Consider the following 18,301-nt stretch of genomic DNA (forward strand, 5'->3'; position numbering starts at 1 on the left):
ATGACCAAAAAGCACGGTAACTTATAGAGTTAGTGTGCGGAGTCCATTAAGGCCTTTGAGAGTCTCTAGGCTGCCTTTGTTTCTGCCCTTGTGTTGGCACATCCTGATCCTACGTTACCTTTTATCCTTGAGGTTGATGCTTATGAGACTGGAGTTGGCGCCCTTCTGTCTCAACGTCCTACCTCTGGGAACACTATGCATCCTTGTGGCTACTTTTACAAGAAATTGTCACCTGCGGAGTGCAATTACGAGATTGGTGACAGAGAGCTGTTAGCGATCATTTTAGCCCTGAAAGAATGAAGACATCTCCTCAAAGGTACCACTGTGCTGGTTTTCATTCTTACTGGCCATAAGAATCTCACATTCTTGTCTGAGGCTAAACGCCTCTCTCCCAGAAGGGCACAATGGGCTCTTTTCTTGTCTAGTTTAAATTACATTGTCTCATTCTTAACCAGTACTAAGAATGTAAGGGCTGATGCTTTGTCACGGCAATTTTCCTCCACTTCCAAGATGGAGTCGGTTCCGGTTCCTGTGATTCCTCCTGATCATATTCTGTCTACATTTCGCACCAGTCTCACTTCTTCTTTGGGTGCCAAAATTCTTGCTGCTCAGGTCCATGCTCCTCCTGAGAAACCTTGTCACCGCTGCTTTGTCCCTGAGAGTCTCCGTACTGCAGTGCTTCAGACTTACCATTCTTCCAAGGCTGCTGGCCACCCTGGGAAGAATCAACTCATTTGGGCCATTTCCCAACAATTCTGGTGGCCTAGTTTACGTGCTGATGTAACCACCTTCGTAGCTGACTGTTCCGTGTGTGCTCAGAGTAAGACTCCACGACACCTTCCAGTGGGCCAGTGGGCCTCCTACAACCCATACCCATTGGAGAAAGGCCCTGGACCCACCTGTCTATGGATTTCATTGTGGAGTTACCCACCTCCTAGGGCAACACAGTTATTCTTATGGTGGTTGACTGGTTCTCGAAAATGTCCCATTGTATTTCTCTTAAAAAGTTGCCCACTTCTATGGAACTGGCTTCCATTTTCGCTCGGGAGATCTTTCACTTACATAGGCTACCTAAGGTGATTGTCTCTGAGAGGGGTAGTCAGTTGGTGTCCTGGTTCTGGCGAGCCTTTTGTGCACAGTTGGGAATTCAGCTTGCTTTCTCCCCTGTGTATCACCTGCAGTCTAATGGGGCCACAGAATGAGCCAATCAGTCCTTTGAGCAATTCCTAGTGCCTTGAATTCTGCTTCCCGATTGTCCCCGTTTATGGCGAAGTATGGTTTCCAATCTTCCATGTTGCCTGACTCATTTGTTCCGCAAAGTATTCCTGCATTAGAGGAGCATCTCCATGGTCTTCGTTCTAATTGGACACAAGTCCAAGAGGCTTTGCGACATGCTAATGATAGGTACAGACTCCATGCTGACCGCAGATACCTGCCTGCACCTTCCTACCAGGTTGGGAACAGGGTCTGGCTGTCATCTCGCAACCTCTGACTTCATGTTCCCTCTCCGAAGTTCTCACCTCAGTTTATTGGGTCTTTTCCGTATTCTTCGCAAGATTAACCCAGTGGCTTACACATTAGACCTTCCTTCTAATATGCGTATTTCAAATGTATTTCATGTCTCCTTATTAAAACCTTCAGTCTGCAACCTCTTTACCACCTCAGCACCTCATTCTCACTCTGTACAGGTTGAGAACCATGAGGAGTATGAAGTACAGTCCATTGTTGACTCCTGTAGGTTCCGTGGGCGCATACAGTACCTGGTGCATTGGAAAGGGTATGGTCCGGAGGAACTCTCTTGGGTCTCATCCTTGGACGTACATGCTCCTGTCCTCCTCCCTGATTTCCATAGACGTTTTCCCCTCAAGCCTGGTGGTTCTCTGAGGGGGAGGGGTCATTGAGGAGGGGGTACTGTCAGGGCTGGGCTCAGCCCTTCCTTCTCAAAGCTGGCCGCTCAGCTCTGGCTATGTTTTGACTTCTGTCTTAGTCTGATTCATGGTTTCTGACATATTGCACCTTTGCCTAGTATTAAAACACTGCCCCTGCCTGGTCTGAAGTTACTAAAGAGGTGTTTTGCAAGTAACCGGGATACTGTCAGGGAACTCATACAGCAAGCACCCGTCTCCATGCAGCAGCTGCCAATCCTCGTTCTGCTAATGCCAATGTGCATGTACGGAACCGTAGCCAGAGACAAATGAGATCCAGGGTGGGCATGCACAATGGCACCTCTATGCGAACGCGCACGCTAATGTTCACCAGCGAGTGCCAAAGTGCTAATGTGCTAACGCGCATGCACCAATGTGCTAAGGTGCTAATGTGCTAACGCGCATGCGCCAATGTGCTGGCGCGAATCCTGGCACACAGCACCCTATATAAACAGAGAGTCTGCCTAGCATCAGTGCTGGATTGTCTTCAGCTTGTTCCTGTGTTCCTGTTGCTACTCTGCCTGATTGACCTTGTTCCTGAAAACCCGGCTATCTTCTGACCATTCTCTTGGATCTCCCCTGCCTGCTGAACCTGCCTCCACCTGCATTACTGACCTTGGCTTGAACTTATGATTACGGCTCTGCCTCCTGATTCTGTACCCCGCTGCCCCTCTGTTGCCAACCTCTGCCTGTTTCTGACTACGGTTTTGCCTTCTGATATGGTACCCCGCTGCCAGCCTGTTGCCGACTCCTGCCTGTTCCTGATTCTGCAGTTGATCCTGATCTGGCTCCCACTGAACAAGTTTGGTGATCAGTTTCCACATCTACTCAGCAGAGGTTCCTGTATCTCCAAGTTCCAGCCTCCTGCCTGCAGGCACCTGCACCCTTTCATTGCCCTCGCATGCCCTGTACCCACCACCAGGGGTGCTTGGACCGAAACCGTGCAAGAGGCCACGCTCATAATTTCGGGCTCCGCTGTAAGGTACGTGACAGATGCACACAGGTAACCAGTGGGTCTTAGTAAATTGGGGTACATCAGAGAGGAGTGATGTGAAGACATAAGTAGTTGCCAATCAACAGGCCAAAGCCTGTTGATAGCATGTACCTGTTATAGGTGGCGTGGCCTCTAGAAGTGAGGGAGATGTTGTTGGCACTCCTTCGCCGGTGGTCTGTCTCCCATAGCTATGCGATTGCACCACACAGGTTCCAAACCTGTACAGATTTACAGAGGTTCAAGAGTTAAGTTGAGTGCAAGTGTGGAGCCCCCACAGAGTGCATGGCGGGGCCAACTCTACTACTGGGCATTGTATTGGTAAACGCTGCACAGGTGGATGTGGACATTGACTCAACATATCCCTCCAAAATACAGATTACAGAGAAGATGTACTTTGTCACGGGAACTGAGAGATAACTGGAGTACAGTTACAGTGCTTGTGTACATGGTGCACATTAATTTCTAAGAGTAGAGGTCGGCCTTAAAGTGGATGTAAACCCAATTTATGAAATTTGAGCTGGGCACATATCTCTGCAGTGTTTTCTTATCTCCCTACAAAGCACTAAGTCCTGTGGCTTTCTCCTGCTTCGTTCTTCTGTTATTGGCATGATAACTTCTGACAAGTACATTCTGTCACACGCTCCCAATGCTCATACAACTCTGGGGGCGGTGTGCCTACAGAATGGGCAGATCTGATTACACAACTGAAGGAGTTTTACAATGATGGCCAGAGCTGATAAGGGCGGGTACTTCAATGTTACATACATAACACAAGCAATTTCAATACTTTACCCGCCCATCAACATTGCTAAACCCACCCTTCAGTTATGTAAACACGCCCCGCAAAGATCCGCCCATTTGAGAAATCCCCCCCTTAAGCATTGGGAGCGTGTGACAGACTGTACTATTAATTGCGCAGGCGCCGTGTAGAGCTCATGAACAGCTGTTTATGTTCGGAGACTCCTCAGTACTGCGCAAGCGCTGCGCCTGCAAAGTACAGGGCGGACACTATCCGATGGGGGGACCTTTCTCGTCAGAACACCAGGCTGAGTGCACAAGTGACAGATAAGACAGATTATCTCTCCCCCCTCGGCTGAGTGGCATGAGAGCAGAGCACCTGGAGCTGCATGCAGGAGTTCTGGATGCCTTTGCCCTACAGATGGTCACTTTACTCCTAGATATTTTGCCTGTTCCAGGTCACAAAGCTCTGCATCCCTAACAAGTTTCCTGATGAAATGCTCCCTCACGTTCAGGACGGGGGGGGGAGGAGGAGGGATGGGGGTGGTGGCAGCCTGGCAGTGAACTACAGTAAACAGTAAAGTTGGGACAGAAGTGACAGCAGCAAACAGAAGAGAGCTTGGAGGGGCAGGCTCTGCTGTATTCTCCCTCCTCCATCTCCTCACTCTAGTCACCCCCCCCGCCCACTCTGTACTCTGCCCTCCCACTTGCCCTGCACTGTGCCCCCCCGCCCGCTCTGCACTGCACCCTCCTGCCTGCCCTGCACTGTACCCTCCTGCCTGCCCTGCACCTTCCTGCCCACCCTATACTGTACCCTCCTGCCTTCCCTGCACTGTACCTTCCTGCCTTCCCTGCACTGTACCCTCCTGCCTGCCCTGCACTGTACCCTTCTGCCCATCCTGCACTGTACCCTCCTGCCTGCCCTGCACCTTCCTGCCCACCCTGTACTGTACCCTCCTGTCTTCCCTGCATTGAACCCTCCTGCCTTCCTTGCACTGTACCCTTCTGCCCACCCTGCACTGTACCCTCCTGCCCGTCCTGCACTGTACCCTCTTGCCTTCTCTGCACTGTTCCCCTTCTGCCTGCCCTGTACCCTCCTGCCTGCCCTGCACCTTCCTGCCCACCCTGTACTGTACCCTCCTGCCTTCCCTGCACTGTACCCTCCTGCCTTCCTTGCACTGTACCCTTTTGCCCGCCCTGCACTGTACCCTCCTGCCCACCCTGCACTGTACCCTCCAGCCTGCCCTGCACTGTACCCTCCTGCCTGCCCTGCATCTTCCTGCCCACCCTGTACTGTACCCTCCTGCCTTCCCTGCACTGCACCCTCCTGCCTTACTTGCACTGTACCCTTCTGCCCACCCTGCACTGTACCCTTCTGCCCACCCTGTACTGTGCCCTCTTGCCTTCCTTGCACTGTACCCTTTTGCCCGCCCTGCACTGTACCCTCCTGCCTGCCTTGCACTGTACCCTCCTGCCTGCCTTGCACTGTACCCTCCTGCCTGCCATGCACTGTACCCTCCTGCCTGCCCTGCACCTTCCTGCCCACCCTATACTGTACCGTCCTGCCTTCCCTGTACTGCACCCTCCTGCCTTCCTTGCACTGTACCCTTCTGCCCACCCTGCACTGTACTCTCCTGCCCACCCTGCACAGTACCCTGCTGCCAACCTTGTACTGTACCCTCCTGCCTGCCCTGCACTGTACCCTCCTGCCCACCCTGTACTGTACACTCCTGCCCACCCTGTACTGTCCCAACCTGCCCACAATGTACTGGCTTTGTGAGAAATGCTTTATATCTGGCTTTGTGAGCAATGCTTTATAATTGGCTTTGTGAATACTGCAAAGCCAGTTATAAAGCATTGTTCACAAACCCAGTTACAAAGTATTTCTCCCTAAGCCAGATATAATGCATTTCTTACAAAGTCAGTTATAAAAGAGTACTGCTCTATATCTGGCTTTGTGAGCAATGCTTTATAACTGGCTGCACTAGACACTGTTATAAAATTCCAAAACTGTGAATAAACAATAGAAGCAAAAGAATCAACAAATAATACTGTGCAATAAATGTTAATGCAAATATTAATAACTATTAATAAAGTGCTTACAGTGCATATACTGTTATGTTTATTCATTCAAGTGCATCAATAATAGTAATTCACCAATGAAGTCCATTCAAGATATGCAGTCAAATTCCTGTGATGGTGCTCCAAACTCTTCAATGTGACAGCACATGTGTGCTCCCCCCCCCACACGTAGATATGTAACAATATTTTATATATATATATATACATAAACACACATGTATATTATATACATGCAGGGCTTTTTTTCTCAGAAAATAGGTGCAGGAACTCAACCAACGTTCCAGGGGGCTGGGGGGGGGGGGTTCCTGCAGAGTTCAGGAGTGCACTACTTGCAGAGTTTGGGGGTGCTTTACCTACATAGTGCCGAGTTCAGGGGTGCGCTACACATAGAGTGCCGAGTTCAGGGGCGCACTGCATATAGAGTGCCAAGTTCAGGGGTGTACTGCATACAGCGTGCCGAGTTCAGCCTTCTTCCACAACTGCTCACCTCTGCATCTCCCATCCACATCTCACTTTCATCCCTCTTCAGCTCTGACCTCTGCACCGAACCTCCCCACCTTCTGAAAAGCTCCACCATCTTCCACATGTCTTATTTTTGTTGCTGTATTAAACTGAAGCACCCAGCTGGCTCTAGTACCTACCCGCACACTGTAGGAGGCACCTCCTCCCTCGCTTGCAGATCATCTAGTGGGGGTGTCAGCATCCACAATGAACCCCCGTCACTTGCATCTCCCTTGATCCCATCCTGCACTCTGCAGATCTATTGGAGACAAGCGGTCACTGGTAAACACAGAAGCCGGACTTCTGTGTTTACAAGTGATAGTGGTGAGCAGGGAGCAGAGGGTCTGAGCCAGAGGTAGTGGAACTGAGTTCCACCAAGTTCCAGTTGAAAAAAAACCCTGTATACATGTGTATGCCCACCCAAGCGTATGACTTTCTTTACTTCGCTACTATGGGCTGTAGCCCCAGGTCTTTTGTAGACCTAGCAACGCCCCTGCATCTAAGGCTGTTTACGTCACTGGGTATATGTGAGGGTTTATATCCACTTTAAGGTTGAATATTCCCCCCGCAGCAATCTCAGCCTCATTTAAGGTATTGAGAAAGCGACGCAAAGCAAAGGTACCTTGTGTGTGTGTAAAGTGACCCTGTAACAAAGTGCCTAATGTAGCCAAGAAGAACCCATCCTGTAGGAAGCCTGTCATGTGACCCTTGCTTGGTGCCCAACAAGGAGGGGAACATGGAGAAACATGACAAACAACCACCACCTTAACCGTACAAACAGGTACAACCTACATAGGAGGATGTGTTTCATCTGTGTATCACCTAAGACTAGTCTCTTCTTGAATATGTAAGGGTTTACAACCACTTTAATAATCTTGCTTGGAACGGAGTGAAAAAAGTAATACATCTGCAGAGTCCCTTTCTCTCTAGATGCCTATACATATTTTAGTTATTTTTTATTTATTATAGGTACTTGTATAGCGCTGTCAATTTACTTAGCGCTTTATTATACAGTATTTATTATACAGTATTTATATAGCACCAACAGTTTACGTAGCGCTTTACAACTTGAGGGTAGACAGTACAAATACAATACAATTTGATACAGTAGGAATCAGAGGGCCCTGCTCCTTAGAGCTTACAACATTTATAAAGTATATTGTACATTATTATTATTATTATTATTATTCAGGATTTATATAGCGCCAACAGTTTACGCAGCGCTTTACAATATAAAAAGGGAGACAATACAGTTATAATACAATACAATACAATAGGATTAAGAGGGCCCTGCTCAGAAGAGCTTACAATCTAATAGGGTGGGGAAGGTGGCACAAAAGGTTTTAACTGTGGGGAATGAGCTGGTGGAAGTGGTAGGAGATTAGTTGGAGACATGATAGGCTTTCCTGAAGAGATGAGTTTTCAGGGATTGCCTGAAGGTAGCAAGAGTAGGGGATAGCCGGATAGATGGAGGTAGCGAGTTCCAGAGGATGGGAGAGGCTCTGGAGAAATCCTGGAGACGAGCATGGGAGGAGGAGATGAGAGAGCTTGAAAGCAGGAGGTCTTGAGAAGAGCGGAGAGGTCGATTTGGGTGATATTTGGAGACAAGATTAGTGATGTAGCTTGGGGAAGAGTTGTGAATGGCTTTGTATGTTGTGGTTAGAATTTTGAATTTAATTCGCTGGGTGATTGGGAGCCAGTGTAGGGATTGAAGTAGAGGGTTGGCAGACACTGAGCGGTTGGTAAGGTGGATAAGTCTGGCAGCAGCATTCATGATAGACTGAAGAGGGGATAGCCTATGGAGAGGTAAGCCAATGAAAAGGGAGTTGCAATAGTCAAGGCGAGAGATAACAAGGGAGTGAATGAGGAGCTTGGTGGTTTCATTTGTTAAAAAAGGGCGAATTTTAGAGATGTTACGGAGGTGAATTCTACAAACTTTTGACAGCGATTGGATTTGAGGCTGAAATGACAAGTCAGAGTCTAGGATTACACCTAGTACCCTGGTGTGAGGGGAGGAACTGATGGTTGCAATGTTGATTTTGATGGAAAAGTCATGGAGGGGGGCACGGGCAGGGGGGAATATTAATAGCTCAGTTTTAGAGAGATTTAGTTTAAGGAAGTGGTGCGACATCCATGCTGATATGTCAGTTAGTAAGTTAGTAATGCGAGAGGAGACTGAAGGAGTGAGGTGAGGAGTAGACAGATAGATTTGGGTGTCATCAGCGTATAAGTGGTATTGGAAGCCGTGGGCAGTTATTAAGTGACCAAGGGAGGAGGTGTAGATAGAGAAGAGAAGGGGTCCAAGAACCGAGCCTTGGGGGACCCCCACAGAAAGGGGCAATGTAGAGGAGGAGACAGAGTTGTAGGTGACACTGAAGGAGCGCTGTGATAAATAGCCAGAGAACCAGGATAGAGCAGAATCTCGGAGGCCAAGGGAATGTAGTTTATTGAGAAGGAGCGGGTGGTCAACAGTATCAAAGGCCGCAGAGAGTTCAAGTAGTAGGAGTATGGAGTACTGGCTGTTGGTTTTAGCAGTTAGTAAATCGTTAGTGAGTTTTAGTAAGGTAGTTTCCGTGGAGTGCTGCGAGCGAAAGCCAGACTGTAAGGGGTCAAGAAGGTTATTTTCATTGAGGTAGGAGCTAAGACGGTTGTAGACTAAGCGTTCTAGAAGTTTAGAGGTGAATGGGAGTAATGAGATGGGTCTTAAGTTGTTCAGGTCGGTAGGGTCCAGTGAGGGCTTTTTAAGAATGGGAGTGATCTGTGCATGTTTTAGAGGGGAGGGGAAAATGCCACTAGAAAGGGAGAGATTGAAGATGTGGGTGAGGGAGCATAGGATAGAAGAAGAGGGTGACCGTAGTAGTTGTGAGGGAACAAGATCCAAGGGACAATTGGTTAGGTGGGCATCCGAGAAAATTTTTGTAACCTCTTCCGTAGTAGCCAATTCAAAAGAGGAGAGTGTTGAATGTGCTGCTGGGCAAGGTATGATGGGTGGGGAAGACGTACGCACAGTGGAGATGTCCTCAGGAATTGCATCGATCTTGTCTTTGAAGTGATTGGCAATCTCTTGGGCAGTGAGTGAGTTAGTGAGTAGAGGGGGTGGTGGATGAAGCAGAGAGTTAAAGGTTGAGAAGAGCCGACGGGGACTGGATGACAAGGAATTAATAAGAGAGACAAAGTAGGCTTGTTTGGCAGCATGGAGGCATGAATTGTATTTTAGAAGGGCAGATTTATATAGGGTGAAGTCTTGCAGGCATTTGGTTTTACGCCACAGTCGTTCAAGAGCACGGCAATGTTTCTTGAGATTTCTAGTGTTGTCAGTTTGCCAGGGGGCTGGGGGGGGGGTTCCTGCAGAGTTCAGGAGTGCACTACTTGCAGAGTTTGGGGGTGCTTTACCTACATAGTGCCGAGTTCAGGGGTGCGCTACACATAGAGTGCCAAGTTCAGGGGCGCACTGCATATAGAGTGCCAAGTTCAGGGGTGTACTGCATACAGCGTGCCGAGTTCAGCCTTCTTCCACAACTGCTCACCTCTGCATCTCCCATCCACATCTCACTTTCATCCCTCTTCAGCTCTGACCTCTGCACCGAACCTCCCCACCTTCTGAAAAGCTCCACCATCTTCCACATGTCTTATTTTTGTTGCTGTATTAAACTGAAGCACCCAGCCGGCTCTAGTACCTACCCGCACACTGTAGGAGGCACCTCCTCCCTCGCTTGCAGATCATCTAGTGGGGGTGTCAGCATCCACAATGAACCCCCGTCACTTGCATCTCCCTTGATCCCATCCTGCACTCTGCAGATCTATTGGAGACAAGCGGTCACTGGTAAACACAGAAGCCGGACTTCTGTGTTTACAAGTGATAGTGGTGAGCAGGGAGCAGAGGGTCTGAGCCAGAGGTAGTGGAACTGAGTTCCACCAAGTTCCAGTTGAAAAAAAACCCTGTATACATGTGTATGCCCACCCAAGCGTATGACTTTCTTTACTTCGCTACTATGGGCTGTAGCCCCAGATCTTTTGTAGACCTAGCAACGCCCCTGCATCTAAGGCTGTTTACGTCACTGGGTATATGTGAGGGTTTATATCCACTTTAAGGTTGAATATTCCCCCGCAGCAATCTCAGCCTCATTTAAGGTATTGGGAAAGCGACGCAAAGCAAAGGTACCTTGTGTGTGTGTAAAGTGACCCTGTAACAAAGTGCCTAATGTAGCCAAGAAGAACCCATCCTGTAGGAAGCCTGTCATGTGACCCTTGCTTGGTGCCCAACAAGGAGGGGAACATGGAGAAACATGACAAACAACCACCACCTTAACCTTACAAACAGGTACAACCTACATAGGAGGATGTGTTTCATCTGTGTATCACCTAAGACTAGTCTCTTCTTGAATATGTAAGGGTTTACAACCACTTTAATAATCTTGCTTGGAACGGAGTGAAAAAAGTAATACACCTGCAGAGTCCCTTTCTCTCTAGATGCCTATACATATTTTAGTTATTTTTTATTTATTATAGGTACTTGTATAGCGCTGTCAATTTACTTAGTGCTTTATTATACAGTATTTATTATACAGTATTTATATAGCACCAACAGTTTACGTAGCGCTTTACAACTTGAGGGTAGACAGTACAAATACAATACAATTTGATACAGTAGGAATCAGAGGGCCCTGCTCCTTAGAGCTTACAACATTTATAAAGTATATTGTACATTATTATTATTATTATTATTATTATTATTATTCAGGATTTATATAGCGCCAACAGTTTACGCAGCGCTTTACAATATAAAAAGGGAGACAATACAGTTATAATACAATACAATACAATAGGATTAAGAGGGCCCTGCTCAGAAGAGCTTACAATCTAATAGGGTGGGGAAGGTGGCACAAAAGGTTGTAACTGTGGGGAATGAGCTGGTGGAAGTGGTAGGAGATTAGTTGGAGACATGATAGGCTTTCCTGAAGAGATGAGTTTTCAGGGATTGCCTGAAGGTAGCAAGAGTAGGGGATAGCCGGATAGATGGAGGTAGCGAGTTCCAGAGGATGGGAGAGGCTCTGGAGAAATCCTGGAGACGAGCATGGGAGGAGGAGATGAGAGAGCTTGAAAGCAGGAGGTCTTGAGAAGAGCGGAGAGGTCGATTTGGGTGATATTTGGAGACAAGATTAGTGATGTAGCTTGGGGAAGAGTTGTGAATGGCTTTGTATGTTGTGGTTAGAATTTTGAATTTAATTCGCTGGGTGATTGGGAGCCAGTGTAGGGATTGAAGTAGAGGGTTGGCAGACACTGAGCGGTTGGTAAGGTGGATAAGTCTGGCAGCAGCATTCATGATAGACTGAAGAGGGGATAGCCTATGGAGAGGTAAGCCAATGAAAAGGGAGTTGCAATAGTCAAGGCGAGAGATAACAAGGGAGTGAATGAGGAGCTTGGTGGTTTCATTTGTTAAAAAAGGGCGAATTTTAGAGATGTTACGGAGGTGAATTCTACAAACTTTTGACAGCGATTGGATTTGAGGCTGAAATGACAAGTCAGAGTCTAGGATTACACCTAGTACCCTGGTGTGAGGGGAGGAACTGATGGTTGCAATGTTGATTTTGATGGAAAAGTCATGGAGGGGGGCACGGGCAGGGGGGAATATTAATAGCTCAGTTTTAGAGAGATTTAGTTTAAGGAAGTGGTGCGACATCCATGCTGATATGTCAGTTAGTAAGTTAGTAATGCGAGAGGAGACTGAAGGAGTGAGGTGAGGAGTAGACAGATAGATTTGGGTGTCATCAGCGTATAAGTGGTATTGGAAGCCGTGGGCAGTTATTAAGTGACCAAGGGAGGAGGTGTAGATAGAGAAGAGAAGGGGTCCAAGAACCGAGCCTTGGGGGACCCCCACAGAAAGGGGCAATGTAGAGGAGGAGACAGAGTTGTAGGTGACACTGAAGGAGCGCTGTGATAAATAGCCAGAGAACCAGGATAGAGCAGAATCTCGGAGGCCAAGGGAATGTAGTTTATTGAGAAGGAGCGGGTGGTCAACAGTATCAAAGGCCGCAGAGAGTTCAAGTAGTAGGAGTATGGAGTACTGGCTGTTGGTTTTAGCAGTTAGTAAATCGTTAGTGAGTTTTAGTAAGGTAGTTTCCGTGGAGTGCTGCGAGCGAAAGCCAGACTGTAAGGGGTCAAGAAGGTTATTTTCATTGAGGTAGGAGCTAAGACGGTTGTAGACTAAGCGTTCTAGAAGTTTAGAGGTGAATGGGAGTAATGAGATGGGTCTTAAGTTGTTCAGGTCGGTAGGGTCCAGTGAGGGCTTTTTAAGAATGGGAGTGATCTGTGCATGTTTTAGAGGGGAGGGGAAAATGCCACTAGAAAGGGAGAGATTGAAGATGTGGGTGAGGGAGCATAGGATAGAAGAAGAGGGTGACCGTAGTAGTTGTGAGGGAACAAGATCCAAGGGACAATTGGTTAGGTGGGCATCCGAGAAAATTTTTGTAACCTCTTCCGTAGTAGCCAATTCAAAAGAGGAGAGTGTTGAATGTGCTGCTGGGCAAGGTATGATGGGTGGGGAAGACGTACGCACAGTGGAGATGTCCTCAGGAATTGCATCGATCTTGTCTTTGAAGTGATTGGCAATCTCTTGGGCAGTGAGTGAGTTAGTGGGTAGAGGGGGTGGTGGATGAAGCAGAGAGTTAAAGGTTGAGAAGAGCCGACGGGGACTGGATGACAAGGAATTAATAAGAGAGACAAAGTAGGCTTGTTTGGCAGCATGGAGGCATGAATTGTATTTTAGAAGGGCAGATTTATATAGGGTGAAGTCTTGCAGGCATTTGGTTTTACGCCACAGTCGTTCAAGAGCACGGCAATGTTTCTTGAGATTTCTAGTGTTGTCAGTTTGCCAGGGGGCTGGGGGGGGGGTTCCTGCAGAGTTCAGGAGTGCACTACTTGCAGAGTTTGGGGGTGCTTTACCTACATAGTGCCGAGTTCAGGGGTGCGCTACACATAGAGTGCCAAGTTCAGGGGCGCACTGCATATAGAGTGCCAAGTTCAGGGGTGTACTGCATACAGCGTGCCGAGTTCAGCCTTCTTCCACAACTGCTCACCTCTGCATCTCCCATCCACATCTCACTTTCATCCCTCTTCAGCTCTGACCTCTGCACCGAACCTCCCCACCTTCTGAAAAGCTCCACCATCTTCCACATGTCTTATTTTTGTTGCTGTATTAAACTGAAGCACCCAGCCGGCTCTAGTACCTACCCGCACACTGTAGGAGGCACCTCCTCCCTCGCTTGCAGATCATCTAGTGGGGGTGTCAGCATCCACAATGAACCCCCGTCACTTGCATCTCCCTTGATCCCATCCTGCACTCTGCAGATCTATTGGAGACAAGCGGTCACTGGTAAACACAGAAGCCGGACTTCTGTGTTTACAAGTGATAGTGGTGAGCAGGGAGCAGAGGGTCTGAGCCAGAGGTAGTGGAACTGAGTTCCACCAAGTTCCAGTTGAAAAAAAACCCTGTATACATGTGTATGCCCACCCAAGCGTATGACTTTCTTTACTTCGCTACTATGGGCTGTAGCCCCAGATCTTTTGTAGACCTAGCAACGCCCCTGCATCTAAGGCTGTTTACGTCACTGGGTATATGTGAGGGTTTATATCCACTTTAAGGTTGAATATTCCCCCGCAGCAATCTCAGCCTCATTTAAGGTATTGGGAAAGCGACGCAAAGCAAAGGTACCTTGTGTGTGTGTAAAGTGACCCTGTAACAAAGTGCCTAATGTAGCCAAGAAGAACCCATCCTGTAGGAAGCCTGTCATGTGACCCTTGCTTGGTGCCCAACAAGGAGGGGAACATGGAGAAACATGACAAACAACCACCACCTTAACCTTACAAACAGGTACAACCTACATAGGAGGATGTGTTTCATCTGTGTATCACCTAAGACTAGTCTCTTCTTGAATATGTAAGGGTTTACAACCACTTTAATAATCTTGCTTGGAACGGAGTGAAAAAAGTAATACACCTGCAGAGTCCCTTTCTCTCTAGATGCCTATACATATTTTAGTTATTTTTTATTTATTATAGGTACTTGTATAGCGCTGTCAATTTACTTAGTGCTTTATTATACAGTATTTATTATACAGTATTTATATAGCACCAACAGTTTACGTAGCGCTTTACAACTTGAGGGTAGACAGTACAAATACAATACAATTTGATACAGTAGGAATCAGAGGGCCCTGCTCCTTAGAGCTTACAACATTTATAAAGTATATTGTACATTATTATTATTATTATTATTATTATTATTATTCAGGATTTATATAGCGCCAACAGTTTACGCAGCGCTTTACAATATAAAAAGGGAGACAATACAGTTATAATACAATACAATACAATAGGATTAAGAGGGCCCTGCTCAGAAGAGCTTACAATCTAATAGGGTGGGGAAGGTGGCACAAAAGGTTGTAACTGTGGGGAATGAGCTGGTGGAAGTGGTAGGAGATTAGTTGGAGACATGATAGGCTTTCCTGAAGAGATGAGTTTTCAGGGATTGCCTGAAGGTAGCAAGAGTAGGGGATAGCCGGATAGATGGAGGTAGCGAGTTCCAGAGGATGGGAGAGGCTCTGGAGAAATCCTGGAGACGAGCATGGGAGGAGGAGATGAGAGAGCTTGAAAGCAGGAGGTCTTGAGAAGAGCGGAGAGGTCGATTTGGGTGATATTTGGAGACAAGATTAGTGATGTAGCTTGGGGAAGAGTTGTGAATGGCTTTGTATGTTGTGGTTAGAATTTTGAATTTAATTCGCTGGGTGATTGGGAGCCAGTGTAGGGATTGAAGTAGAGGGTTGGCAGACACTGAGCGGTTGGTAAGGTGGATAAGTCTGGCAGCAGCATTCATGATAGACTGAAGAGGGGATAGCCTATGGAGAGGTAAGCCAATGAAAAGGGAGTTGCAATAGTCAAGGCGAGAGATAACAAGGGAGTGAATGAGGAGCTTGGTGGTTTCATTTGTTAAAAAAGGGCGAATTTTAGAGATGTTACGGAGGTGAATTCTACAAACTTTTGACAGCGATTGGATTTGAGGCTGAAATGACAAGTCAGAGTCTAGGATTACACCTAGTACCCTGGTGTGAGGGGAGGAACTGATGGTTGCAATGTTGATTTTGATGGAAAAGTCATGGAGGGGGGCACGGGCAGGGGGGAATATTAATAGCTCAGTTTTAGAGAGATTTAGTTTAAGGAAGTGGTGCGACATCCATGCTGATATGTCAGTTAGTAAGTTAGTAATGCGAGAGGAGACTGAAGGAGTGAGGTGAGGAGTAGACAGATAGATTTGGGTGTCATCAGCGTATAAGTGGTATTGGAAGCCGTGGGCAGTTATTAAGTGACCAAGGGAGGAGGTGTAGATAGAGAAGAGAAGGGGTCCAAGAACCGAGCCTTGGGGGACCCCCACAGAAAGGGGCAATGTAGAGGAGGAGACAGAGTTGTAGGTGACACTGAAGGAGCGCTGTGATAAATAGCCAGAGAACCAGGATAGAGCAGAATCTCGGAGGCCAAGGGAATGTAGTTTATTGAGAAGGAGCGGGTGGTCAACAGTATCAAAGGCCGCAGAGAGGTCAAGTAGTAGGAGTATGGAGTACTGGCTGTTGGTTTTAGCAGTTAGTAAATCGTTAGTGAGTTTTAGTAAGGTAGTTTCCGTGGAGTGCTGCGAGCGAAAGCCAGACTGTAAGGGGTCAAGAAGGTTATTTTCATTGAGGTAGGAGCTAAGACGGTTGTAGACTAAGCGTTCTAGAAGTTTAGAGGTGAATGGGAGTAATGAGATGGGTCTTAAGTTGTTCAGGTCGGTAGGGTCCAGTGAGGGCTTTTTAAGAATGGGAGTGATCTGTGCATGTTTTAGAGGGGAGGGGAAAATGCCACTAGAAAGGGAGAGATTGAAGATGTGGGTGAGGGAGCATAGGATAGAAGAAGAGGGTGACCGTAGTAGTTGTGAGGGAACAGGATCCAAGGGACAATTGGTTAGGTGGGCATCCGAGAAAATTTTTGTAACCTCTTCCGTAGTAGCCAATTCAAAAGAGGAGAGTGTTGAATGTGCTGCTGGGCAAGGTATGATGGGTGGGGAAGACGTACGCACAGTGGAGATGTCCTCACGAATTGCATCGATCTTGTCTTTGAAGTGATTGGCAATCTCTTGGGCAGTGAGTGAGTTAGTGGGTAGAGGGGGTGGTGGATGAAGCAGAGAGTTAAAGGTTGAGAAGAGCCGACGGGGACTGGATGACAAGGAATTAATAAGAGAGACAAAGTAGGCTTGTTTGGCAGCATGGAGGCATGAATTGTATTTTAGAAGGGCAGATTTATATAGGGTGAAGTCTTGCAGGCATTTGGTTTTACGCCACAGTCGTTCAAGAGCACGGCAATGTTTCTTGAGATTTCTAGTGTTGTCAGTTTGCCAGGGTTGTAACGGTCGGGGCCTAATTCTGCGTGTGGTTAGAGGAGCAAGTGCAACTAGTGATGATGAGGGTGAACTGTTGTAGACAGAAGTGGCCAGGTCAGGACAGGACAGGGGAGAGATTATGTCATATAGGTGGTCAGTAGCGGAATAGAGAAGAGAAGGGTTAAAGTGGCGCAGGTTTCTACAAGTAATTGTTTGCTGCTTGGAGGGATGGGTGGTTGGAGGCAAGGATACAGTGAAAGTAATAAGGTTGTGATCAGATAGAGGAAAGGGGGTATTGGTGAGGTTGCCAGGGTTGCAGAGATGGGAGAATACAAGGTCAAGGGTATTACCATTGGAGTGAGTGGAAGTATGTGTCCATTGGGTTAGGTCAAAAGATGAGGTTAAGTTGAGAAGTTTAGCTGTAGTTGGGCTGTTAACATTGACAGGAATGTTAAAGTCACCAAGAATAATGGTGGGTATTTCAGAGGAGAGAAAGTAGGGTAGCCAGGCAGCAAAGTCATCAAGAAAGCGCGATACCGGTCCTGGAGGCCTATAAATTGCTGCAATCCTCAGAGAAATGGGAGAAAACAGACGAATACAGTGCATCTCGAAAGAAGAGAGGGATAGAGAGGGAGGGACAGGAAGGACTTGGAAGGTGCTTTGTGGGGACAGAAGGAAGCCAACTCCACCTCCTTTCTGTCTGTTGGGTCTGGAGGAGTGAGTCCAATGGAGACCACCATGGGAGAGGGCAGCAGGAGAAGCTGAGTCAAAATTTTGAAGCCAGGTTTCTGTTATGGCGAGTATGTTCAAGCCATGAGAGATGAAGAGGTCATGTACAGATGTTAGCTTGTTACAGATGGAGCGAGCGTTCCAAAGGGCACATGAGATTGGTGGGCTGCTTTGAGGAAGCAGGGGGATAGAAATTAAACTGAGTGGATTGCGGTGGTTGCCAGAGGGGGAGGGGTATTGGATGTGAGGCTTGCATTTGGAAAATGGCGGACCAGGATTAGGAGAAATGTCACCTGAGACTAGGAGAAGGAGGAGGGTGAGAAAGGCAAGGTGGGAGTGGGATGTGCATGAGCGCACGTGTCTAGTGGCCCTGGTGTTTATGTCAGCATGTGGGTGCAGCAACTGCAGGAGATGATGGGTGCCATAGTAGGGAGAGGGTAGGAGTGAGGGTGATATGTGCATGCTGCAGGGAAGAGATGAGGGGTAGAGTAAAGATAATTTGAGGATAGAAGACACCAATGTGAGAAGGAAGAGAATAAGGAGCATGTTAGTGGATAGAGAGTGGGAAACTAACCTAATATAAAATAAATTTCAAAGGTGGTTTGCTTGTCGTCTTGCAGAGTGGAGCAGAGTTCCTGTTGTTCATGCAGCTTTAGTTATCCTGCTTTTGTTAAACTGCGTCGGTGAAACTGCGCACCACTCAGGACAGAGCCATGATGTCTGCGCCTTGCCCCTGTCTGCGCCACCCCATAAGCTGCCATAAATTTATAGAGAGACTAAGCTGGGATGCATTTCTCAGTTGGTCATTATTGGGTCTGACGTGAGACACCTGAATATGGGGAGGAGATGGCCAGGGCCAGGCCAGCTACAGACACAGGCTAGGGTCGTAAAGCTAATTACCTCTCTTGATCACTCAAGCCACATGGA

General features: G+C 47.5%; 1 protein-coding gene across 2 annotated transcripts in view; it reads left to right on the top strand.

Annotated features, from left to right (window-relative positions):
* Window positions 1-18,301, top strand: part of GPR143 (G protein-coupled receptor 143) — a 120,573-nt gene that overhangs the window by 30,723 nt on the left and 71,549 nt on the right. The gene's annotated exons all lie outside the window — the stretch shown is intronic.

This window comes from Aquarana catesbeiana, linkage group LG02 (assembly GCF_042186555.1).
Source record: "Aquarana catesbeiana isolate 2022-GZ linkage group LG02, ASM4218655v1, whole genome shotgun sequence".
NCBI lineage: Eukaryota > Metazoa > Chordata > Amphibia > Anura > Ranidae > Aquarana > Aquarana catesbeiana.